Source organism: Peromyscus maniculatus, chromosome 6 (genome assembly GCF_049852395.1).
Source record: "Peromyscus maniculatus bairdii isolate BWxNUB_F1_BW_parent chromosome 6, HU_Pman_BW_mat_3.1, whole genome shotgun sequence".
Classification (NCBI taxonomy): Eukaryota; Metazoa; Chordata; class Mammalia; order Rodentia; family Cricetidae; genus Peromyscus; species Peromyscus maniculatus.
This window is the reverse complement of record NC_134857.1, coordinates 5,400,387-5,425,836: the sequence shown is the minus strand read 5'-3', so window position 1 is coordinate 5,425,836 and position 25,450 is coordinate 5,400,387. Positions and strand designations below refer to the sequence as shown.

The 25,450-nt window shown below is 44.7% G+C and overlaps 1 long non-coding RNA gene across 3 annotated transcripts in view; it reads left to right on the top strand.

Annotated features, from left to right (window-relative positions):
• LOC107401774 (uncharacterized) overlaps nt 1–13,437 on the top strand; it is a 96,924-nt gene extending 83,487 nt beyond the window's left edge. For 2 of the 3 annotated variants that reach the window (XR_013051988.1, XR_013051985.1), the window contains exon 4: nt 880–1,172. This is a non-coding gene — a long non-coding RNA (uncharacterized LOC107401774). Of the gene's footprint in view, nt 1–879; nt 1,173–11,446 lie in introns of those variants that run through there. The other variant, XR_013051986.1, reaches the window with a different exon arrangement.
• The last annotated feature ends 12,013 nt before the right edge of the window (nt 13,438–25,450 follow it).

Sequence of the window (25,450 nt, the reverse complement as noted above, 5' to 3'; positions counted from 1 at the left end):
ACCGTGGGGATCTAATGCAGGGCCTGGGCCATGCCAGACAAGCACTTTTCCAACTGAGGTCCATCCTCAGCCCTTGAGCTTCTTTTTAAAGTGCACGTGTTACCTGGAATTGCATTTCCTACTTATTTTCACAGTTCTTTCCTACGGGATCTTGTCTGAGTTACTATTCTTGAAGCAATCTCTATTCATTATGGTCCTCAGGGCCTATAAGGTCTCAACACAAAATATCTGTTGCATGTCTCTGCTTAATCCACATCCCTTCTTCTGAGAGCACTTCACATTGAGGCTAAGAAACAATTTCGTAAACTTTCCATGGCTTAACAATGGTAGGACTCAGCTTTGGACCACATTAGAATAGGCTGTTATTTCTGCCTTTTTTGTCGGAAAGCACTTCTTAAGTCTTTGTTTCATTCTTTTTCTGTAACTCCCTCTCCACCTGGGCTGAGCTGAGGGCCCCAATCTTGCCCCAAGTCTACACTTACACATTGCTGCAATAGTTTTCACTATTAGTGCCACTGCCAACCTCTGGATAGGAGTTCTTTACAGACCACCACTCACACACATAACAATTCATAACAATACATAACATGTCTTGATGTTATTTCTGACTGCTAAGTCAGGTTTCATCATGTTAATCTGGGTATCAGGGTATTAAAAGCTGTTTTTTTCTTAGCTTGGCCTCATCAGCCACACTTATGAAGATAGTTGAATTTATTACACACAGAATTTAGCATGTGCATTAAATGAGGTCATGTTCACCAGCAAATGTAAAAATAGAACGGAACGTAGCACCGTGCTAGCAGATGGAGGTGAGGTGATTGGTACGTTAATTAAAGGTGACCTCGCCACTCTTAATACTAACCTCTTGATTTCCTCCAGGGTTCCAGGTGGGAAAAAATTATTCTTCAATATTCGTAAGAATGAGCTTGGATAAAAGACACAAATGAAGTCCAGACCAAGTACAAAACCACGGGCTCCTTCTCCTGGCTGCTCAGCGAACGCAGTCTCGTCTGAGAGGCGATAGCTATCTCCACAGCCAGCCACCGCTCAGACTTCGAATTACAGTAATTATGACAATTTGTGCCAATAGCCACGAGGTAGGATTTTTGATGTGGTTAAAAATAACATCTGTAAAACCCAATAAAAATTACATTCTGCTAATTTTCTGATAAGATACTGTTTTAACTATCTGTGTCTTCGGCCGTTGCCAGTTTTCAATTAGAGCATTCCTTTAATTTTTTTTTTTAACCCGTTTTGTATACGGGATTCAATTCTGCCATAGGCAATACATTTGTTTTAATGCTCATAATTAATTGTTTTGTGTGGATTTTGCCTTTCAAACTGATAGTAATCTTTGAGGTTTTATTAATGTGCTGATTCCTAAATCTCAACAACGAACATCTCAGCTTGTTCTGCCTAATCACCTGCTCAGCCAGAGCAGAGCAGCAAAGAGCAGGGTTAAAGGGAATAATGGGATGACTGGAGTGTGGGTATCTGAAGTTCAGCTGGCCTGGGGGCCACCTGCTCGCCCTAGCACACAGCCACAAGCGAGGCTGCTTAGAGAGGACTCTGTCACAGGGCTTTGGGTGTCCATGAAGAATCTCCCCAAACTGTTTCCTCCTGGTTAACTTTTTGATTTTTAAAAAAGATTAATTTTCTTTTTAATCTAGTGCGTGTGTGCGTGCGTGCGTGCGTGTGTGTGTGTGTGTATGTGTGTGTGTGTGTGTGTGTGTGTTTTCCTATGGGGGCCAGAGGCATTGGGCCCCCTGGAGCTGGAGTTATAGGTGGTCCATCCACCTGACGTGCATGCTGAGACTCAAACTCCGGTCCTCTAAAAGAGCAATACACACTCCTAACTATTGATCCATTGCGCCAGCCCCTAAGTTTTAGTTTTAAAATGTCATGTTATCCCATGCTTCAGTTTCACTGATAATAAAACTGAGACTTAGGGCCTCCAGCTGCCTGGCTCAGCAGGGCTGGTCCCAGGACCCTCGAAGATTTTCCCATTGGCCCTTTGTCCAGACACCATGGCTGCCAAGTTAGAAACCATGTTTTTCTTGCCCCACTCCAGTCCTCTTGAAACAAACGAAGCTCTCTCTTAATCCAGCGTCCTCAGCCTGTGCCTATGTCCTCCTGTTTCCTCATTTCCCTGTGTTCAGAACTGGCTGCTCCCATGTTTCTACTGAACAGAAGCTAACGTGTGACTTGTTTCTGGAACCTAATTCTTCCTCCGTTCCTATCTTTGCTCTTCATTTGAGCCTCGCTGCCTCCCTCTGACAGAGGACACCCGGTCGGATGGTAAGTCATGGTGTCTGTACTCACACATTCGCTTGCTGCTAAGGTCATTGCCGATAGACATCACTTCTGCCTCAACGGAGAGTTCAAGATCTGATTCTTGCATTTGTAAAAAAAACTTTCTTACTTGTAATCATTAATAAGTTTTAAATGCTCAAGGCTGTCTTGTTTTAATATTTAGAGGCCCCTCATTCTCTCTCACTTGCAGTGAGTCTCTTGCTGAGTGAGCAAACACTGATTTAATGCATTGCTCTATCATCCAAATCGTTAGCAGTTTTGCTCACTTTTCCAACCCATTCCTTTAGTTATTTCAAATTCTCACGGGAAGAAGAGGAGGCATTTATAGGTAATTTTTATAAGGTAGAAGCTCACATTTTCTTCAGAGTAACTCTGCCTTGTTTATTGCTTTTTGGTGTCTTGCCCATATTTCTTGGACACCAATAACTCAGCTATGGTAGGAAACGAGCTGCTTCTGAATGTTTAGATCATGTTTGGGGAAACTGAGGCATCGCCTACTTCCAGAACATTGTTGATAAATGTCGTACAATGTGATTCTGCTAATCTTGGGAGTTACGACAGAGTTATAAGATATCAGGTGCACATAAGTCATGAAAGATGACTGGAAAGAACCAATCCCACACACCCTCCTCAGCTGCCCTTCCACACACCGACTCCAGCTGTCACACTTCCACACACCCACTCCAGCTGTCACACTTCCACATACCCACTCCAGCTGTCACACTTCCACACACCCTCTCCAGCTGTCACACTTCCACACACCCTCCCCAGCTGTCACACTTCCACACACCCACTCCAGCTGTCACACTTCCACACACTCTCTCTAGCTGTCACACATACACACACCCTCTCCAGCTGTCACACTTCCACACACCCTCTCCAGCTGTCACACTTCCACACACTCACTCCAGCTGTCACACTTCCACACACCCACTCCAGCTGTCACACTTCCACACACTCTCTCTAGCTGTCACACATACACACACCCTCTCCAGCTGTCACACTTCCACACACCCTCTCCAGCTGTCACACTTCCACACACCCTCCCCAGCTGTCACACTTCCCCACACTCACTCCAGCTGTCACACCTCCACACACCCTCTCCAGCTCTTGCACGGCTGACTTCCACTGGCAGATGTGGTGTCAAAAGACAATGAGTGTTTTTATTAACTCCTTTTAAGCCAGAACTCACCTACAATCTTGCAGGAATGGAGTTTAACAGATAGAAGGGACAACAAAGGGCAGTGGAAACAGCTTGCTTAGCCATTTCCCCCGAGTCTGGCAATCTCACCCCTGTGACCCAGATCTGAAGGCTGACAGCCCCAGAGAGGCGAGCGGACGACCATCCCTTCCCTGGGGAGTGTGCTTCTGAGAGGGGGCTGCAAGCCATGCTTTGCCCTGTTGCTCTGGCTACAGAATAGTGAGGAGCAGGGTCTGAAGACAAACGTAGTGAATTCTTTCAAGAAGTTTGGCTGAAATGGCGATGGCTCCTGGAACCGAGGATTTGGGATATGGTGTTTTCCTTCTGTTCGGAGCATCTCAAGTAGGTTTAAGAGAGTAATACAGCAGTGGAGGAGAGGACAGAGACAGGGAGGGCATTGGTGGGTCAAAGTCAGGTGCAGAGTTGGCCTAGTCTCCCACAACCACCTCTACTGACTGGGGGCTTCTCTAGGTCAGACTACAGGACCCTTTAAACCTCATGGAAACGTTATTATTTTCACCCCTTAAAACTTTCTGGAATAGAATTCCTAGCTCTGAAAGCAGATGGAAGTAGCTTTTCTACTATTTTGTGAGAATTTGTGGAAGCATCAAAATCAGCTATTTACATACTCTATTAAAATGGTATATGAATGTATATCATAAAATTGTACGTAGTGCATATGACCTGTATGCACACACACAATATGTAAAAGCATGCATTGGCTGCAGCACAAATCTTTACAGACCAGGATGCATTTTTTTTTTTTTTTTTTTTTTTTTTTTGGTTTTTCGAGACAGGGTTTCTCTGTGTAGCTTTGAGCTTTCCCTGGAACTCACTTGGTAGCCCAGGCTGGCCTCGAACTCACAGAGATCCACCTGCCTCTGCCTCCCAAGTGCTGGGATTAAAGGTGTGCACCACCACCGCCCGGCCAGGATGCATATTAAAATGACAGATTGTTGAAATGTTACTTAACATAAGTGGGGTGGGAAATGGGAAGAGGTTCAGCTGGGGCAACTGGGCAACTTCATATAGACACATTTCACAATAACAAAAATCACAGAGAACCCAGCAGTTGTTGGAGTTCAAATACTCATTATTTACTCAGTCTTGAATTTTATTTTACTTCATTATTTTGTGTGTGTGTGTGTGTGTGTGTGTGTGTGTGTGTGTGTGTGTGTGTGTAAGTAGAGCAACAACATCTCCATGTTTGAAACAGTACCAGTCTCAGAAATTTCTGTATACCACAGTAAAGACAAAAATGAATTCTGCGGGCTGGCAAAATGGCTGAGAAGGTAACTAGCCACTAGTCGCACAAGCCTGGGACCTCAGCCAGATCCCAGACCCACAGAGAAGAGGGAGACAAGAGTTCTGTACAGTTGTCTCCTGACTCCGCACGGACACTGCGGCATACCACCTGCCCTCTCCTCTCTCTCTCTCTCTCTCTCTCTCTCTCTCTCTCTCTCTCTCTCTCTCTCTCTCTCTCTCTCTCTCTCACACACACACACACACACACACACACACACACACACACACACGCATATAGGAATGTTACACTTACCATATCACACACACAGAGGCACACACATCACAACACACTCATACAACACATCGCACACACAGTATGAGGCATAAATTTCCACCCCACAGAGTCCACCAAGGCTCTTTACGCATGTTTTATGTCTCTAGAAAAAGAATGGCAGAATTTTTCTTTCCATGTGTTTTCATCTTGCTTCTTTGTGGTCCATGTCGCCAGCTGAGGTTGTCAGTATGTGAAGCCAAGCCGCTGGCATGGGAGCCGATTCTTCTGCTGTTTTTCCAGGTCTTTGAGCTGTGCATCACATCTAGGTCTGACCGTTGCACACTGGCTAACCTTCCATGTGAGGTTCACAATGTCCGTGGTCATCGATGATTTCAAATTTGCAGTGTCACCATGCTTCAGCTGGGAGCGGAAGGATGACTTGGGGGCGTGGCCTGATGAAGACCTGGAGTCTGCCTCCTTCTTGGCATTGTTGATACTCCTGAGAGCATCTGTCAGGACATTCATTCACACCGTGGTGCTAGCATGGAAGGATGGTGGAAAGAGGGAAATCTTTCTTTTTAAGAGAAGATCTTACTGTGTAGCCCTGGCTGGTCTGGAACTCACAGAGATCCACCTACTCTGCCTTCTGAGTGCTGGGATTAGAGGCGTGCGCAGTGGGCTGAACAAATCTTTTAAAAAGGATTCTGTACATCTTTGAATTATTTCCATGTATTCTATTCTAGGTAGAAATGTTTAATTTTCACTTTTTTTCCAAACATACATTTTAATGCAATACTTTTATATGTCGATTATACAAACACTGACTTTCTTGTGACACTTGCATGCGTGCGTATACTGTACCTTGATCACATTCACCTCTACTGCCATGTGTCACCCTCTCCTCCTGTCCCCGGGTCCCTTCACTTCTCCAGTCATCCCCATCCTAATCGTATGCCTTTGTTTTCAAGATTCCGCAAATGAGAAAACAGGTTCAGTCCTTACCTGAAATATAAGTTGGTGAAATGGCAACCACCAGTTCCTTGGTGGCACTTCCGATGAGCGTGGTGCTGGGGTTTCCTGGGCAGCCATAATGACAGGTTTGTGAGCAGAAAGAGTCAGGACTACCGTGGAGGGACAGTTTCGAGCGGCTGCATATGACAATGTTCAAAGTGCCTCTGTCTGTCTCGCTCTCGCAGTTTGAGACAGAACTGGCCATGTAGCCCAGGCTGGCCTCCAACTTAGGAATTTCCAATTCCTGTCTCCCAAGTGCTGGGATTACAGACCTTTGCCACCATACCCAGCCCAAAGCTGCTGTCTCAGCAATAAATTGTCTTGTAGATTATTTTTAAAATTTTTATTTTCAGAGAGGACATTGACTATCACTGGCTTGAGTTTCATGTGTGAATATGAGATGAGAAAATGATGCAGCTTAGGTGTCCCACTTTCTAGCCCCGTGCTGTGCCACTAATTTGTGTACCAAATTTATGGGATTGATTAATCATTTCTACTCACAGTTAGACAGCATGCTTTGCTCTAAATTCTGAACAACAGCAGGGTATCCAGAGGACTCAGGTGGATTGGTCTAGCTTCTACTCCATCTTAAGCATGTGCAGGAGGGCCAGTGGGTCATGAGCCTCATCCCCACATGATGCTGAGCTGGGGAGCCAGGCATCCTAGGGTGTGGTAGTGGAGACCCACCACATTTTTATGGGACCCAGTAAACACAGGTAAAATTCTGCCTGAAGACGAGCGTTAGCGATGGTAGTGTCTGTGGTCCCGTGAGACCAGCTCTGTTGACACCACAGTGAGTGAGGCTGATTCTCTACACACGGACACTGGCATCCTCTCTGGCTCTCCACTTGGTGGTCTGGAGAAAGCCCCTGAGCTGGCTGGCCTCATCTACACTCTGAGGGAGATAAGGTGCAGAACATATTTTGTTAACATTGGGATGGAGGAGCTCCTCAGGCCACCCCTGCCTTCAAATACCATTTCTCCATGGCTTTGTGCCAATCACCCCCCACTCCACCTCAGCTTTTCACTTGGTAGAGCAGGAGCTGTTACAGTGTGATTAATTTGTCTCCTGAGGGGGTGTTTATATTAATTAACAACTCTTAAGAGCTTTGAAGATGAGAAGTGCTAAACACTTATGCCATGATTACCCACGGAACAGCGGCATATGATAACCACCCCACCAGAAAAATGGCTAACCTTGACTCACACACACTGTGGCGGGGCAGAGGGCCAGCCGAGGAGCCAAGCTTGTGTGCTCACTGAGGCCTGTGCTTCACTCTTGACTGTGGTGTTACCTCCTACTGATTTATGAATTTATGAGCTCATGTTTCTGCATCCACCTTTCAGTTTTTAACAAACCGTAACTGCTAAGCCAACATGGTGTGGTCAACACTCGTTGCTGTGGTTTAGTCATTTATTTATTTCAAGAGCATGTTTCTCTATCCCCCCCCAAAGGATAGAATCTCTTTAACATTCTTTGTGTTAGGACTCTGGAAATAATGCACTTCATCCAAGCTATCTTTCTGGGAGTTTGGTTTTGGAGTCTAAGTAGCCACTCATAATGTCCCATTCTTTTAGATCTTAAGACAATTCAGAGACTTTTCTTTGATAGTTTTCTCAATTTTTATTTTTTCTACATATATGCCACTTTGTTTTTGGAAAAGGCTGAGGCAGCTGCCTTTATTAGAAAATTTATCTTCTCTTTATTGTGCCAAGCTCAGGAACCTGTCAGGAGGGGGATTATGGGAAATCTCAGACTTAAACTAAATCTCATTTTTAAAGCAGTCAGTAGAATATGTAATATTCATGTCTGAGAGATACCACAGTGCAGTGAAAAGCATGCTAAAATTTGAGTAGAAAACCTGATGTACACACTTACCTGACAGCTACTTGGCGGTGAACCTTGACACATCAATAATCCTCCTCAGGCACTGGGAATGGTGATAACTTCATCGCAGACTGCAAATATTAAATGCACAGGTTTGTGAGTGCTGGACCATGCACACTGCGTTTTTCCTGTCTGGACAGTGGAATCCAGTTGTGTTCCCCGCTAATGGGACGTTTTTTATTTTATTCCCAAAGCTCCTGAATGTGTCAATTATTCGTTATCAGGAGTTATTCATTATTGAGTAATTTTCCCAAGTTCCACGTGGCTCTGGTTCTCTCACACTGTGAGTCACAACATTCCTGCTAGGAAACAACTTTTAAAGAAGAATTTAATCTTAAGGGACAAAAGATTGATTCCTGACTATTCTCTTGCTGAGAAATCAATGACATAAATGGAATATTTAACTATTTATATATTTTCAAAAGGCTTCCAGAACATCAGGTGGAGGACATTTGATAGGACACAGTTGGTGTGATAATTCAACTTATAGAACCTATTTAGAGGCATCCGAGGCATAATTCTTTCAGTAGAAGACCAGGAAATCCTCAGATAAACTTCTAGACAGAGAAAGGAATGGGGAAGGAATGCCTCTTTCTGGAATCTAAGCCCAGATAAATATTTGAAGAGGAATGGTGTCTTTATGCACACAGCAGGGCATGGGCCATCCTAGCTGCACATTTTGGCAAGCTCACACATTGACTTCTTTATCCAGGGTCATCAAAGACAGCTTAGTGTACAAGGACACACTGTAGCCCCAGGTGCTAAGGACCAGACCTGCAAGATGCTCCCAAGCACATCCCTTGGCCTGGCCTTCTAGTGACCAGACTCCTCATTGGCTCCCCGTCTTTGGCAATCCTAGCATATCTTTGAGTCCCTCTGCATTAAGTGCCATTCAGCTGTACCTATGCATACTTCCAGATGTCAGAGTTGTCTGTGGGCAGGCAGAACTGGCAGCCTTTCCATACCAAGGGCAGCTCTTGGTGGCAATTTCGTGGCATAACTCCATATGTCTTGATTAACTGAGAGAGGAAAGGCAAATAGCTAATTAAAATGTTCACAAGTTTTGATTCCAGACTGTGTATATATGAAGTATAGGTCCACCAGCTGTACAAGTTTAGCCTACCCATGTGTGCAGGAAGCTGGTGGAAAGGCCATTTGGGAAGGCCTTGCCAGCCACCATGCTGGCATCCAAAGAAGTGAATCAGAGGTCAAGGACCTTAGTTGGCACTCAGTCCTCCATTTATTTCCACTAGTGACCCCCAGTGACATAGCCTGATGTAACAAGTGTCCAAAAGCTAGTTTGAAGAATGCCATTGTTTTCTTAGATGAAATAAAAATACCAGAAATGACTGATTGTCCACACATGTCACTGTGGAATGACTTCTTTCCTTCGAATTCCACTTAATATGAAGACAATCCACATCCCTGTCCAGAGCTTGCCAGGCTGTCCCTGGCTACATGTCAGTAAGAATTGTCCAAGCTCCAGCCATAAAAGGGGGAGGGTAGAATTTCTGGGGTCCTGTCATCCTTTGTGTACCCCAAAGTCAACATCATCTGTGCCTGGAATACTCTCTCCAGGCTGACACATCCATCCTAGGTCTTCTAGCACATGGTTATCTCTCTACAGCTCTGGCTATTATCCTGCCTCTGCGCTAGACCTATGTACTGTGTAAACCTTGCCTTTCTGTGGTGTCCCGAGGCCTGACAGGTGGGGTGACTTCTCAAGTGGCATTTTATCATCAGGTCAGGCCTTCTCTGGATGGATCTGTGAGCAGACATGTCACTAAAAACGGGTAGACTGTTCAAATTCGTGTGGTGTGTGTATGTGTTGGGAAGACAAGAAGATGCCCAGGGTAGCATTGGCCCAAGTTGTAACTCACCACTAATGTTTCTGGAGAACTCCAACTCAAAGAACAACATCATTAAGTTGCCCCTTAGGGTCCAGTGGCATCTTCAACAATAAGAGTTCCCCAGCAGGGGCTGCAATACCTGCACCCAGGCCTGGCTGGTATGCTCAATGAGCAGCCGCTGAGTCTGACTCTGTAGACAGCCTGGTATTGGGCAATAGGAAACCCCCACCAGGGTTGGGGATCCAAGGTGTTGGGTTGACCCAAAGAATCCCAATGTCCCCCAAACCATCTTCTCAGAGACCCACAGCAGAGCAGCAGTCTTCCCTCTGTCCCATTCTGTTTTCCTACCCTCCTGGAGGCAGCAGTGGATGAGTGTGCTTGGGATGGGGCAGAGAAACAACAGCTCATAGGAAAACATGAGGTTCACGTGGATCTCGTGAGCTGTACCAGGACAAGCAGGGCCGTGACTCTGGCCAAGGGAAGACAGAAGTTTGATGTAGGAGCTTGGAATTTGGCAAACTCGTCATGACAGAGCAGGTTGAGGGCACAAGAGCAGGGGTCCGCCTACATTCCTTGTCTTGAATTTAATCCCATTCCCTCCCGCCTCATTCCCCTGCTTCCGCTATTCTTTGTATATTTCCATTGCTACATTTTAGGTAGCGGAAGCATGCATCAGGCTTTTAACACTGGCCAATTAAAGGGTGGGAGTTTCATTCGTTTTAAAAACTATACATGTGTTTAAAAATATTGATTTTGCTTTTTGATGTGTATGATTATTTTCCCGCATGTATGTAAGTACACCATGTACATACCTGGTCCCCTTGAGGCTAGTAGAAGGCATCAGATCCCCGAAATTGGAGTTGTAGATGGTTGTGAACCACTAGGTAGGTACTGGGAATGGAACCTGATCCTCTATAAGAACATCAAGTGTTTTTAACTGGTGAGCCATCTCTTCAGCCCTTAAAAATTTCACGTTTTTTTTTGAAAAATATTTATTATTGCCTTACTTTTGAAATTTAAAGAAGTTAATAAATGCATTTTTCTTCCTCTACGAGTTCCCTTCTTCAAGCTTTCTGGCTGAAGAATGGCTTTTTTTTCTCCATATCTCATTCCTGTCTTCTCAGGCACATGGTGCTTGAGTTAGTAATTCTATTTGTATGTGCGTGAAAAGTGTTGGGAGCTATTGACATTGACAGCTTTCCAGAGCCACCATGAGACACTTGAGACTCATTGGCCCGAGTGGTATCCCCCATCTGTTGCCCCCTTTCAAGTGTTTGACCAGTCGCTTCAGATTATCTGCTCTGTCACCTAGCACTAGAGGCAGGTAGGACTTGCACTTTAGCTGAGCCCACAGGACTCCGGAAGTGCTTGAAGGCCTTTCTCTTAGTCTGTGGTTTACTTTGCTTTCGCCGAGGTCTATGATGACTACAATGGTGGGATGAGGGAGGTGGAGGGAAGACCAGAAAGAAGCTTTCTTTCCAAAGAGCCAAGGCATGCCCCTGTCAATCAACCCAGTGTCACGTGAGTTTTCTCCTCCCACCCCCAAAGGACCATGCCACCTCAAGAAGTAACTTTTTAGCTGCTAACTAGAAACTAAAAACACAACTGTTTCTTGATTAAAATGGCCTAATGAAGATCTCTTGTTACTATTCCATGTCCCACAGGGTACCAGGATGGAGAATCAGCCTCATCAGGATGGAGAATCTGCCTCACATGTTGTATGCCTGTTCCTGGATCATGCTCTTCTACAGAGCACAGAATGGTATTTCATGTATTTAGGAGAATTCAATGCACATTTAAGAAGTCAAATGGGTCTAAAACTGTGGCCCCCAAACAAAGCCTAAAAACAAGAAAAACTAAATCATAGCTTTTACTTGAATTAGCCCACCCCCCACCCCCGTCAGTTTTCATGTATCTGGCATGATCGTCTCATGCAAATACCATCAAGATTTGAAGCCAAGTCAACAGACCCTGGCTAATTGGCTGGGCACTGAGGATAAAGCAGCCATTGGAAAATCAGCTTGGAAACACAGGGCAAATGCATGAAAGAGGCAAGCCACAGCTTGTAGCAAAGAAAATGTAGAAAACTCCTGCATTACAGGTTTATCTAAGGTGTGGTCTGGAGTAAGCCCCAGTAATTACCCAGGATTCCAGAGCCAGTAGCTGAAAAATGAGTTTCTTCATGGACTTAACCCTTCTACCCACCCCCAGTCAGCCTCTCACAGGAAGTGCACTGCAGCCGGGGTTAGATTAAGTTGCAAGAATTGTTTTTATTGCAGGGAGTTGTTCTCATGGTTGTGTACTTGAGATGTTTCTTAGCTGAGCCTTAGCCTTTTTATGAATGATAGGACTTCGTTTCATGATGCATCTTTTCCCAAGAACTCATACTTACAGTGTGTGTGTGTGTGTGTGTGTGTGTGTGTGTGTGTGTGTGTGTTGTGGTTTAGCGTCTAGATGTGTTCCAAGAGAAACCTGTAGCTCTGCCCGTCCAGTTTCTATTCTGGGAACTCATGACATCAGGAAGCACTTCTTTCTCATTGGACCCATAAGAATTACACTTGAGTTATAGATGTCATCACTGGGTTTCAGAAGACCTATAATGTCTTAAATTTACTTTGTTTTTGTTAAGTAGTGAGAAAATGATTAAAAAAGAAAACTCCAATGCTTTTATCCATCTATCTATCTATCTATCTATCTATCTATCTATCTATCTATCTATCTATCTATCTATCATCTATCTATTTTGGTTTAAATTGTATCCAAGAGGGCAACAATAACACAGCAGCAGCAATAACAACAGCCCCTTTACTTCAGCCACCCTTGAATATGACCTGATTTATTTCTCAATGTGCTTGGAATTTCCATGTCATAAACATCCCTGTCTCTGCGATGTATTTGATGCTTTCTTTTCAGAGAATCTTTTCTCTGCCTCCAGTTTAGGACTTTAGGCTGAGGACAGTTGTGCCTCTTTTACTTTTGAAACAAAGGCACAACTTTGCTTTTATCATGTGAACACCCTCCCCACCACACAAACGCCTTCATCCAGGGGCTCATCAAATCTCGGAACTGGGGGAAAATTTTAGAATAATTTGGCCTCATCAGTCACATTTTGGGGGGTGTATTGGAGATACACTTAGTGAGAGATGAGATGTAGATTCATGGGAAAGTCCTGAAGACAGTGAAGGTATCTCCTGTGTGCTCTGTACCCAGCATCTGCAAACATTCTACATGAATCAATTACTCAGGTGCATTCGGTATAACCAGGGAAGCATACTGGTCCAAGAGTGTAGCTAGAGTTTTCCTGCCTTGGCCACAGTCAGGACAAATCTTTGTCACCCACCAGTCCCACAGCCACTCAGACCCAACCAAGTAAACACAAAGATTTATATTGCTTACAAACTGTATGGCCTGGCAGGCTTCTTGCTAACTGTTTTTATAGCTTAAATTAATCCATTTCCATAAATCTATACCTTGCCACATGGCTTGTGGCTTACTGGCATCTTCACATGCTGCTTGTTCTGGTGGCGGCTGTCAGTGACTCCTTCCGCCTTCCTGTTCTTTTTTTTCTCCTCTCTGTTAGTCCCGCCTATACTTCTTGCCTAGCCACTGGCCAATCAGTGTTTTATTTATTGACCAGTCAGAGCAATTTGACATACAGACCATCCCACAGCATAAGAGTAATGGTTAAGCACTTAAGCTCTATACTTTCTTGGGCTGTCATCAGCTTTTACTTGATGTGTTTTTTTTTTGTTTGTTTGTTTTTGTTGTTTGTTTGTTTTTTCTGTCTTAGGATCATGTCTGGAATACACAGTCTTCCAGACATCATATCCCCTTTGGCTCTGGTTTTTGGAGTTACTCAGATATTTCCATGGCTTTTGATGCTCTTGACAGTTTTGAGAAGTGTTGTGCAAGTAGCTTGTAGAAAAATCCCATGAATCTGGGTTGATTTCATGTTTTCTTGTGCTTCTGTTTGGGTTGGTGCATGTTGGGGAGGAAGACCTTCCAGGTGAAGTGTCTTTCTCATGCATCATATCCAGAGTGTGTAATATTAATGTAACAGTGATGTTATCAGTCTCACTGAAGGTAACCTCCAAAGGCTCCCTCCCTCAGAAGCAAATAAGTAACCACAGCCCACAGTCAGAGGGATGGGAAGACAAGCTCTGAGAGGAGGGAGTATTTACATAAATTACCTAGGATTTTTTTTTCTGGTGTGGGAAATGTAGGTATTTCTTTCTACCCATTTGTTTATCTAATTCTGTTTATCAACATGGCTGTGCTGATGTTTTGTCAGATGGAATTTCCTGTGCAATTGCTATTTTTGTTCCTGTTCGGTGGCTGTACCTTGGGCTTTGGGTACCACAACATCTCATCCTTTTGTGTTTGAAGTGTGCCCTTACTTTCTGACTTTAGAAAGTACTCTAGCCTTGTATATTTCCTGCCCTAGTTGGAGAATCATTAAAGAGTCCTGGTTCCTTTGATTAAAACACTACATCCAAAGCCAAGATTTAGGAGCTAGGGTGCTCTTCATCACAGGGCGTTACTATTCCTAGACCCTTTAGTAAAGAGAGCCAGAAATGTGTGTCTATAGCAGCTCATGCATAGATACATAGATAATTGTTTTACTTTTTTTTAAAGACTTATTTATTTTTATGTGATGGGTACAAATGTTTTGCCTGCATGTATGTCTGTGCACCACATACATGCCTGGTGCCTCTAGAGGCCAGAAGAAGGTATCAGATCCCATGAAACTCTAGTTATAGACAGTTGTGATCTGCCATGTGGATGTAGGGAACCAAACCCAGGTCCCCTGTAAGAGCAGCCAGTGCTCCTAACTGCTGAACCATCTCATTAGCCCCTTACTTTACTTTCTGTGAGTTAACACACAAACTGATGGGTTTCGCTGTGATATTTTCACACACAAATGTCATTGTCCTTCATTCTTGTTTGGGTGCACCTGTACAGGCTGACTTCTCAGAGTCTGCTCAGTAGTGTAGAGTTCGCTGTACCTCCTCTCTGTGCTTAACTGTAAATTCCTGTCTCGGTGTGAGAGATTTAGGTTCCACCATACATTGTCCACTTACTTATTTATTCAGTCTTAGTATGTGTGCACAGAAATTTCATAATTGTCAGCTTATACCCATGTGAGAAAATTTGCTCTCTAGAGTAAACACAGCACAGCTCTGTTTACCTTAGTCTCAGTTTCCACTCAAAGCACCATTTTTTTTTTTTTTAGTTACTTCTTATCACCTTCTTTCCCCACTGACTCATTTTTATTTTTCCTGGAACATAGAAGCACCTGCTTGGCATGTCTGCAAAAAGCCAGGTGAACAGCCCTCAAATTCAAGTAGGACCCCATGCTTCTGTGTCATTAACAAAATGTATTCAAGACTCAACCCAGGGTCTCATGAATGCTAAGCAAGCACTGTGCCCTGAGCCATGACCTGGCCATTTGCCCCCTATGTTGAAGACTGTATTGGCAGCAGGTAAGTATTGCAGTGGGGCTCCATGCTCCCTCACAGCTGTCCAGTCATGCTCCAGGGCACTTCTCCTCAGTTAATATGGTATACATAGTTTGTATATATATGTAGCTTATTGTCTGTGTCCCCCACTGGGATGTAAACTTTGGTATTTCTCTATCTTAAAAAAAAAAGATGTATTTTTATGGTGTGTGTGTGTGTGTGTGTGTGTGTGTGTGTGTGTGTGTGTATGCACATGTGGATATGTGCATGAGGGCAAGTGCCTTTGTAGGCCAGAGATATAGGATCCCCTGGGAGTTGGAGTTACATTCTACATGGGTGATGGGTAATGTCGCTCTGTACGCTGTGAGTGTGTTGCTCTGATTGGTTAATAAATAAAATGCTGGTTGGCCAGTAGGCAGGCAGGAAGTATAGGGATAAGTAGACAAGGAGAATTCTGGGGAGAGAAAGTAATAAGCTCGAGCTAATGGCCAAGCAGTTATAATTAATAAAAGCCTCTGTGTGTTTACTTGGGTCTGAGTGGCTGTGGGACCAGCAGGTGAGAGAGATTTGTCCTGACTTCGGGCCAGGCAGGACACAGGAAAACTTCAGCTTCACAAGGGTGATGGGAACTGAACTCAGGTCCTCTGCAAGAACAGTATTCATACTTAACCTGTGAGCCATCTCTTCAGCCTGACATTTGCAGATTCTTGATGTCCAAATCTATCTGTCACTTCTAGGAGCATTTTAACGTTATTTCAGCTGTGTGTGGAGTGCTGTGTCTTCTTGTGGAAGCTTCATGTGTGCATCCTTTCTTTGATCTCATTTGTTCTCCCCTTTCCCTCATCTCCTTCCCTCCCTGCTCTGACTGCTTTGCTTCCTTCTCTCAGTGAGGTTCTCCCTACACTTCCTTTAGAAATATTTTTACATTTATTATGTGTGTGTATGTGTGTGTGTGTGTGCATGTGTGTGTGTGTGTGTGTGTGTGTGTGTGTGTGTGTGTGTACATATGCCATAGCATGCTGGTGGAGGCCAGAGTACAGCCTATAGAAACTGGGTTTTCTCTTCCATGCAGCGGGTTACAGGAGTCAAACTCAGAGAGTCCTGATGTGTAGCGGTAACACCCATGCTACTACCACTCATTCACCATATCCAAGTGAGGGGCTGTGGATCAAAGAACAGAGACAAAATAGCAGGTCATTTGCCTCAGCAGAATGCCAAATGCCATTCTTTGAAGGAGGGAGGAGCCCTTAAATGCAGGATTACAGCACAATGGGAGAACCCTGGAGGGCAGAAGTTGGCTTCTGATGTTGTACATTTTTGCATCTAAAGTGTTTATAACAAATGCAGGATACACAAACAAAGAACCTCCAGCAAGTGTTCATGAGGAAGGAAATCATCAGGGAATCAGTATAGGGAGAACATCTGGTCAAGTTCATCAAGCAAGGCAACAGCTACCCAAAACGGGGGGCCAGGGCCCTACAGGTTCCCCCTTTTTACTAAAAAAAATGAGCTTCTGACTTAGGTTGCATGGGACTTCAGCATGTCACCTTACCTGTCATGGAGACACCTGCCCAGGCCATACAGGCTCTCTGTCTTAGGTTGGTGAGCGTCCCCCAGGTATTACCCATCTCTGAATGCTTATTATCATACAGGCTCAACCATGTGTGAGCTGTAGTTAATTGTTGCCAAAGATCTCAAAGTGGTGCTTGGCTTGCAATCTGTGCATTCGACACAGAAAAGACCAACAGAAGTCCTAACCCACCCATAGCCAGTAGGCTAAAGGCAATTGAGCCATTCCCTTCTTTAATGAGCCTTGTTGTAAATTGGAGTCCTCTTAAGGTGGTATCCTAAAAGCAAGTGGAACTTGAGTTTTATAAATTTTATAACTTTTAAAGCCAATCAAAATGTATATAACTGCTGAATTAAATTTATCATGCCCAATAGAATGAAAGATTAATTAACTGTAGTAGCTAATTTTGTTGTCAGGGTCTCTACTGTGCTAGCTGTAGTAACCAAATATGAAATGGCAATCCCAGAAACAGTAGCAGCAGTGGCTGCCACCGCTATAATAGCAACAATGGCAGCAGCGATGTCGAATTTTCTTTTGGAGCATATGAGCACCATCTGTGTCTTACTGTCATGGTCCACTGGCATGGACACAACTCCAGGAACACTATCAAGGCCCATTTTTCTTGATCCTAGCACAACTTAAGCTGGCAGATTTGCAAAAGAACAACTAAGAACCACAAAGAAAAAACAGACAGCACACAAGGAGCAGAACTAATGGTCTCATAATGGCTACATTCAGGCTCACAAATTTTAAGGTATCTTCAAAGGAGGCTAGAAGAATTTCAGGAGGCCAATAAATGTTACACAGAGCCACTCCTGAAAAGTAGGTACTACACCCGCTTGAAGAGGATTACAGAAATGAAAAGGCTTAGCTGGCATGGTACTGTTAACAAATGGAGGTCAGTGACCATACAACCGAATGCCAGGGTTACCCTCTAATCTCCTGGGTGACATGTTTTCAAACATTCTTGAAAAAGAAGTTACCATACATTACCTTCTGAAGAATTTAACCGCATGGCTACAGTTCCTAGGCTTATGTTAATGCTTGACAAGACTGGCTGTATTGGGCTCTCAATCCCTAGTGGCATCAGAAAGGGAGAGTTTTTCACAAAGGCCCAATTGATCTCTGCCATGTTGGGATTCAGCAGCAGCCACAGGGCACACACAGTGTTCAGGAACCCAAAGCGGAACCTCATTGTTCTGTGGAAAGATACAAACAGAACCCTGGGCCTATACCAACACTGGATCGGGTCCCATCCAAGTACCAGTAGAAAGATCTTTCCATCGCACCAGAGCATGATTTGCAACAGGCACCCTTCAGTGCTTATCTGCAGTTGATACTCCAGCAGAATCCACCGACAAAAAAATTTTAAATATATAAAACGAGGGAAAGAATAGAACGTGGAGAGGAAAGATGAGCCCATAGCTCCCCTCTTTTTATTTTAGTAAAATATGTTTTTAAGGTACAATGGCAGCATTTTACTATAGCCTGTCCTTGAGGATTATAAGAAATACCAGTCTTATTAACAATAGAAAAATCTTGGCAGAATTTTGAAAATCCTGTACTGTTATAGGTGGGATCATTATCAGTCTTTATGTATTTTGGCAATCCCATATAAGCAAAAGCATAAGGCACGTATGTGACATCCATATGTCACACATGATTAGATAAAATATCTCAGGGATAAACTCCCAAATGAGGTAAAAATTTAACACAAAATAGGGTATGGTACCATGGAGTGGTTGCCGCGTGTTGGGTCCCGGTAACCATGTGTGGGGCTGGAGGTCACCGCTTAGCCGCTGGGGGACTTAGGCGCCACCACTGTAAGTAGTTCAGTCCTCGGCCTGTCTCCCAGCCATCGGGCACAGCTCTTTTGTTGTGCACTGACCCCCAGGAACATTGTGCCAATGTAGGGCACTGTAGGACCTGCCACCTGGGACGCCTGTCCCTCCCCGGGCTGCTTTTCCAGCCTGGCGGTAGCTGATGCTGTGGCTTCAGCTCTGCCTGGTGTTGGGGCTCTAGTGCCGGCATCCGTCCAGGCCTCGCTCCATCTCGGCTCTGGCTCCCACCGGCGCATATCTGTTTGCTGCTCTGGGCCACATGTGCCTTTGTCCGCTGCTGCCCGCGCCCCATGCATGTGCACTCCCACGGCGCATGTCTGCCCGGTGCCCAGGGATGGGACAGTTTTATCTTTAGTTAATTGTTTTTGAACTTTGACATTATCACTAAACAATGTATCATATATATATATTATTTTACAATACCATTCAGTTATACATATCAGCCATGGGTTCCCCTATTCTCCCCCCTCCCACCCCCTCCCCTTATCCCCAGCCTACCCTCCATTCCCACCTCTTCCAGGACAAGTCCTCCCCTGAGGACTGCGATCAACCTGGTAGACTCAGTCCAGGGAGGTCCAGTCCCTTCCTAAACAATGTATCCTTAACCAAGAGCCACAAAGAGAAAGTAGCCAAGGGTATGGAATCAGGGCTTTTTTTTATGCAAGCATACCAGAAGTTGGGCCTGTTTAAATTTTCTCTTTCTCTTATAAATAATGAGTTATTTCCACCATATGGGAAAAACAGAAAGCATTCCCCACGAAGGGATCTTAAATACTGAATTATTCTCACTTTGAGGGAAAAAAAACATTTAAACCAAAGCTAAGCAAACAGACAACAAAATTTTTAACTGCTGGGCTTGTTTGTTTGTTTGTTCAGCGGCAGTGAGGCCACCTGTTGGTCCTGTAATTTAGATGCGGCAGCTCTGCACTGGCAGGCAGAAAGAGCTCAGAGCTTTAGCCAGCCTGAAACTTTTATATTGGAAAGATCCCCCTCTCCCTCCATTACCATTGGGAAGAGTTCCCCTTTTTATTATTTTCTTAGAGGGCCTTAAAATCTTTAGGCCTAGTTTTAAATTGTTTCCCTTTTTACTGGGAAAATCCTTTTTTTTTTTTTATTAAAATTTTTTCCCTTTCTTATTGAGATTTTTTTCCTTTCCTCTTCTCTATTGGGAAGATTTTCTTTTTTATTTTCTTCCCTTTAATCTGGTATATTAAATCCCCCTGAGACCAGAAACCAAGGACTAACATTATGGAGGCTTTCAATGAAATCTTTACCTGTCCTGCTCTCAATCACAGTGCCCTGCTGCTTCAGCAGTCCAATTACCTGTTTCTCGAGGAGCGACTGCGAGCTAGCTGCACCCATGACAATTTACCCTTACCTTCTCTTCTCTTTAAAATGCTGGCCAGCCTGACTTTCAGGTGTCCATCAGCGGCGTCCCTTCCTTCTCAGATCTCGGTGGAACCTCCACTGGTAGCGGTAACGTCCGTGCTACCACCACCCATTCACCATGTCTGAGCAAGGGGCTGTGGATTGAAAAACAGAGACAAGAACAGTGTGTCATTTGCCTCAGCAGAATGCTGAATGCCATTTATTGAAGGAGGGAAGAGGCCTTAAATACAGGCTTACAGGGAGAACCCCAGAGGGCAGAAGTTCACTACTGACGTTTTACATTTTTGCATCTAAGCTGTTTAGATCAAATTCAGGAAACACAAACAAAGAACCTCCATTGAGCATTCAGTAATGAAGGAAACCGGCAGGGAATCAGTATAGGGAGGACATCTGGTCAAGGTCAACAAGCAAGGCAACAGCTATCCAAAACGGGGCCAGGGCCCTACACTGATGCACGCACCTTTGCCAGCTGAGCTTTTTTCAGCCCCTTCTGCTTACTCACACATGTATTCCATCTTTTCCCTTCAGGTGCTTCCTCCCTCCATATACATTTCCAGTTTTTAAAGACTCATTTATACATATGAGTGTTTTACCTGCATGTTTGCATGTGAGCTGTGTGCATGGATGGTGCCCAAGGAAGCCAGAAGAGGGGGTAAGATCCCTGGGAACTGGAGTTAAGGACAGTTCTAAGCCACCTTGTGGATACTGGGAACTGAACCCAGGTCTTCTGCAAGAATAACAAGTGTCATCTCTTCAGACCTTTTCCAGTTTTATAATCTACACATATGCACACATACAATTTTATATTTAGATTTAACATAATAAAAGAAAACACGTGGCATTTATTTTTCTGAGTCTAGCTTAATTTTACTCAGCACAATGATTTCTAGTTCCATCTATATTCCCGCTCGTCATAATTTCACTTTTTAAATAAATACACAGTGTACACGAACTACATTTTCTCTATCCATTCCTCTGCTTATCAGCAGCTCAGCCGGTTCCATAGCTACTGTGAATTGAGCAGCCATGCACACTGATGTGCAAGTGTCTGCAGAATGTTACTGCATCTATAGCTGTAGCTGGGTGGCAATGTGAGTCCTACTTTTCGTCTTTAGAGGCACCTGGGAGCCTGTTTTACAAACTAAGAATGAATCTTCTAAAGGACAACAGCTGAAATTTGTAAGACAGCCAATACTGTGTTAGTGACACTCCACTTCTGCCCGCTAGGACTTCTCTTGGGGAACTCAGCTGCTGAAATCTATTTCATATATGTCCTCCTCACACACTAAGGTATTCAGCCAGTTATAGCCCCGTGAGGTGGGCAGAGTAAGTGCCTGTAGATCATGTGGTGTATGGGCGTCTTTTCTTGAGAGAACATGGCAATACTTCTCTTTTGGAAGCTGTCTGGAAATCATGAAGGTGAGACAGGATACAGTGACTGAGTGAGATTCCCTTCCCCTGTCCATCCTATCTGGGGAATCCTGGGAGAGAGCAAGCATGCCTTTGTAAACAGCGAATCTATGTCTTCATTCAAGATCCACCTCCTGTGATGGAGAGAGGCAGCTGGGAAGCTTCCATCATTTTACCGTTTTCTGCTGAGGAACATTCAAGAGCCAGTCTCCATAAGCCCACACAATTGAGCCAACTTCTGGGCACATGGGAGAGCTGTACTCACATGGGGGCCTTAAGGGACCTCTCTGAGGAACTTCGTGCAGAGAGGGTGTGAGGAGTTGGAGAGACCTGGAGATTTGGCTGTGGTGTTGGTGTGAGGCAATGCTAGGCTGGCAGTGTAGATTCAAAAACAGGGAATAAGAGATTACCTTGCCTCTTCCAAGTTCACGTTCAGTATTATTCCATGCACTAATGAATGAACATGACTCTGCGCAGGTTTCCATTGAGTAGATATGCAAATGGCATTTGAGGCTGGCCCAATGAGAACACACTGTCCTTGAAGGGCCTGATCTCACATTAAACTCTGTCCTTCCAGCCTCTACTGCACCCTTGACCTCCTACCGCCAGTGTCCTTAAGTGAGTTTGTGATTTCAGTTTGTTCAAACACATCCATATAAAGTTTAATGTAAAGGATTTCCGGAGGCCCGTGAATGTAGCCCCGGAGCCATTTTGGTCTTGATAAAGATTTAACAGTTGACTTTGAAAGGGGGCAGATGCATCTTGCCAGTCTCTTCCCCTCCTCTCTCTCTCTCCCCATTTCATGTTTTGAAAGAGAATGGAATTCACTATGCATCCTTGTTTTTTAACTAATTAATTAATCCTCATTTTTTTTTGTTGATTCTTTGGGAATTTCACATCATACACCCTAATCCCTCTCACTTCCCAGTTCCTCCATGTCCTCGCTCTACCCTTGTGGCCTCCCTCCACAAAAGAAAATGAAAATAAAAACAAAACAAAACATTTTGCTTCTCCATCACATATTCATTTGTGGTAGTGACCTTGGGAGCTGTGCTGTGTCACCCAGTTATACCATTTTGGCCAAACAGCTTTGCATGCAAATGTTCATTGCAATGGGTAGTTGGTCAAGTTCAAGGCTTCTGGCTTCTGGTACACCATCAATACTGAACCATCACTGAAATAATATTTTTAAATATAGGGTCTCATTTGTTCCCCAGCCTGGTCTCCAACTCACCACCTTTTCTCCTTCCAAATCACATTTTATTTGTGTATGTGTGTGTGTGTGTGTGTGTGTGTGTGTGTTTATGCACACACGTGTGCCATTGCACACGTATGGAAGTTAGAAGACTCCTTTGGGAGTCAGTTCTTACCTTCAGTCTCACGGGGCCCAGGGACTGGACTCAGGCGATCAAGCTTGGCAGCAGGCACCCTTCCTGGCTTAGCCATCTCCCCGACCTCTTTCCTTTGTCTGAGAACCTAGTATGAGAGCCGTCTGAATTACTCTCTCAGGGTTAAGATGAACTAGTTTGACAAAAGCTGTGTAAGAGACACAGGGTTTATTACCTTCACAGTTCTAGCCTGCATTCCTTATGGTGGCGGCCGCTGTATTTATAGTCAAGAACCGAGAGCCACAAATGAATACTTGACTCGTTTTCTCTGTTTCACTTAGTCTAGAACTCTCTGCCCAGGGAATGATTCCATTCCAAATTAAGATGGATCTTCCTCTGTCAGTTAACACAATGCAGATCATACTCTGCAGACATGCCAGGGGCCCGTCTCCTAAGTGAGTCTAGAGTCTGTCAAGTTGACAATCAGTGCTAACCAACACAACAGGCACACACCACCAGGATGCCGCGGTTGGCCTCTTTCCTTTAAGATGATTGGCTGAAGTGGTAAAAAGCTCAGAAAAATCCTATGAAGAAGAAGACTTCATATACAATGAATAGAATTATTCCATAACGAAGGCCTTTTCATACAATGCGCGTGTGATGACCTTAGTATGTTCCTTCTCAAATAATGTTGTTTCATCATTGATACATGGTGAGGGCGTTTGCTATTAGACCCAAAGATAGTAGAATGGGAGCTGGGCGGCAGTGGCGCACGCCTTTAATCCCAGCACTCGGGAGGCAGAGCCAGGCAGATCTCTGTGAGTTCTACGCCAGCCTGGTCTACATAGTGAGTCCCAGGACAGGCACCAAAACTACACAGAGAAACCCTGTCTTGAACTCCCCGACCCCCCAAAAAAAGATAGTAGAATGGAGGGGTTGAAGTGAAATAATATTACTAGAGCAGAGGGTAGGTAGCTAGTTAAACTGTGAGAGGAGGCTCCCGTGAGAGGGAGCAGTCCCGAGCGCATACCATGCATTATAATCTGCTCTACATTTACTGTACACATTCCCCTGCATTTCCTTGGCAAGAGTCCGGGCAGTTGGGACAGGTGGCTGGGAAAGGAAAGCGGGATGAGGGACTCGCCATCACCTTCGACATTCTGAGGGTGAATTCACTGTTATTGTGTAAACAGTTTCCTCTGCACACCATGTTTTACACTAGCACACGCGGATGACGTCGGTTTCTGTAAGTCAGAACTCAGGAGAGCCTTAGACAGACCTATGCTTTACTTTTAGGGTCTGTTGTGAGGTTGTATGGTGGTCCGGGCTATGGTCACGAGAAGCTAGACTGGAGCTGCTTTAGGAGCAATGTTGCTATGGGCTACAGGCAGCCAGGTTCGGTTCCTCCCACGCTGATCTCCTCACAGAGCTGCTTGGGCTTCCTCCTGACAAGGCAGTTGTCATCCCCTCGTGGGGCTGACCAACAAGCAGAAGCGGAAGCCCCTGCCACTTCAGAATCAGTTTTTGGAATGCTCCTCATCCTATTTCACACCATTCAGTGTGGGAGGGGAACACATAAAGGCGTGAACACAGGAATCTGGCCCTGGCGTTGGGGTCTGTGTTCAGAAAGTTCATGCCACTTTTCCCAACTCTCGGGACCATAGGAGACTCTAACAGGGAATGTAGAAGCTAAGTAGAAAGGACACAGAGCTAGAGCTCGTCACTGTAAATATTGTTTAACTTGGCCGTGGAGAAAAGGTGTAAACAGATGCCCATGACGGGCCCCAGTTAAGGGTGGTGAACGAGACAGATGGGATTTTTGCCTTTAGTAGCCACAAAGTGCTGTGGTAATTGTGGGGTCATGATAGAAAGCCCAGCATGTTTTGAGAAGTCATTTTTAGGAAAATCGGAGTGTTCTCTGAGAGAATTCAATGTGGTGTTACTCAGGGACAAGTGCAAAATGGCGTCTTAGGTGTCAGATTTCAGCTGAGGTCTCAACAGCAAGAACAGGCCCACAGCAAAAGTACAGGTAGCATTCCAACAGGTTTTGATGCTACAGAGCTCAGTGACACTAAGCTTTTAGGAAGCCCAGGGGAGCAGCACCCTCCTGAACTCCAGGGGTCAGAACTTGCTTCCAGGACTGTTCATGCATGTGTGTATATATGCATCTGTACAGTATATGAACAAAATAACGACACGCACCTAACTATTTCTGGTGTGGGGATCAAACCCAGGACCCTGCTTAAGCTGGACTAGGGCTCTGCCTCTGAGTGAGTGACAGTCCCAGCCATTCAGACATGGAAATGAACAAACTCCAGCTGTGATCTACTTCTGGGGAAGTTGCTCACTGACCCATCTTCTTGGTGAAGAAACAATGGGAGGTCGGTGTTGAGTTGACCATTTAACAAACATTTGAGAATCAGCATTCACAGCTGCCCCACAGACACCCCGCTTCTCCACTTGTCAATTTCAGAATTTGCCTGAAGTAGAAGGAGCCTTGGAAGGGCTGCCTGGAGCCATTCAAAGAGTATGTGGCGCTGAGCTGAGAAGGAATGCCCCACCAAAGGGAACTGAGCCCCATTGAAGGGGCGGCTCACACTTGTTCCAAGGACACCACATCTGAACTCTCTGGCAGCTTAGCGTGCTGGAGAGTTCGTTCAGAGTTGCAGGA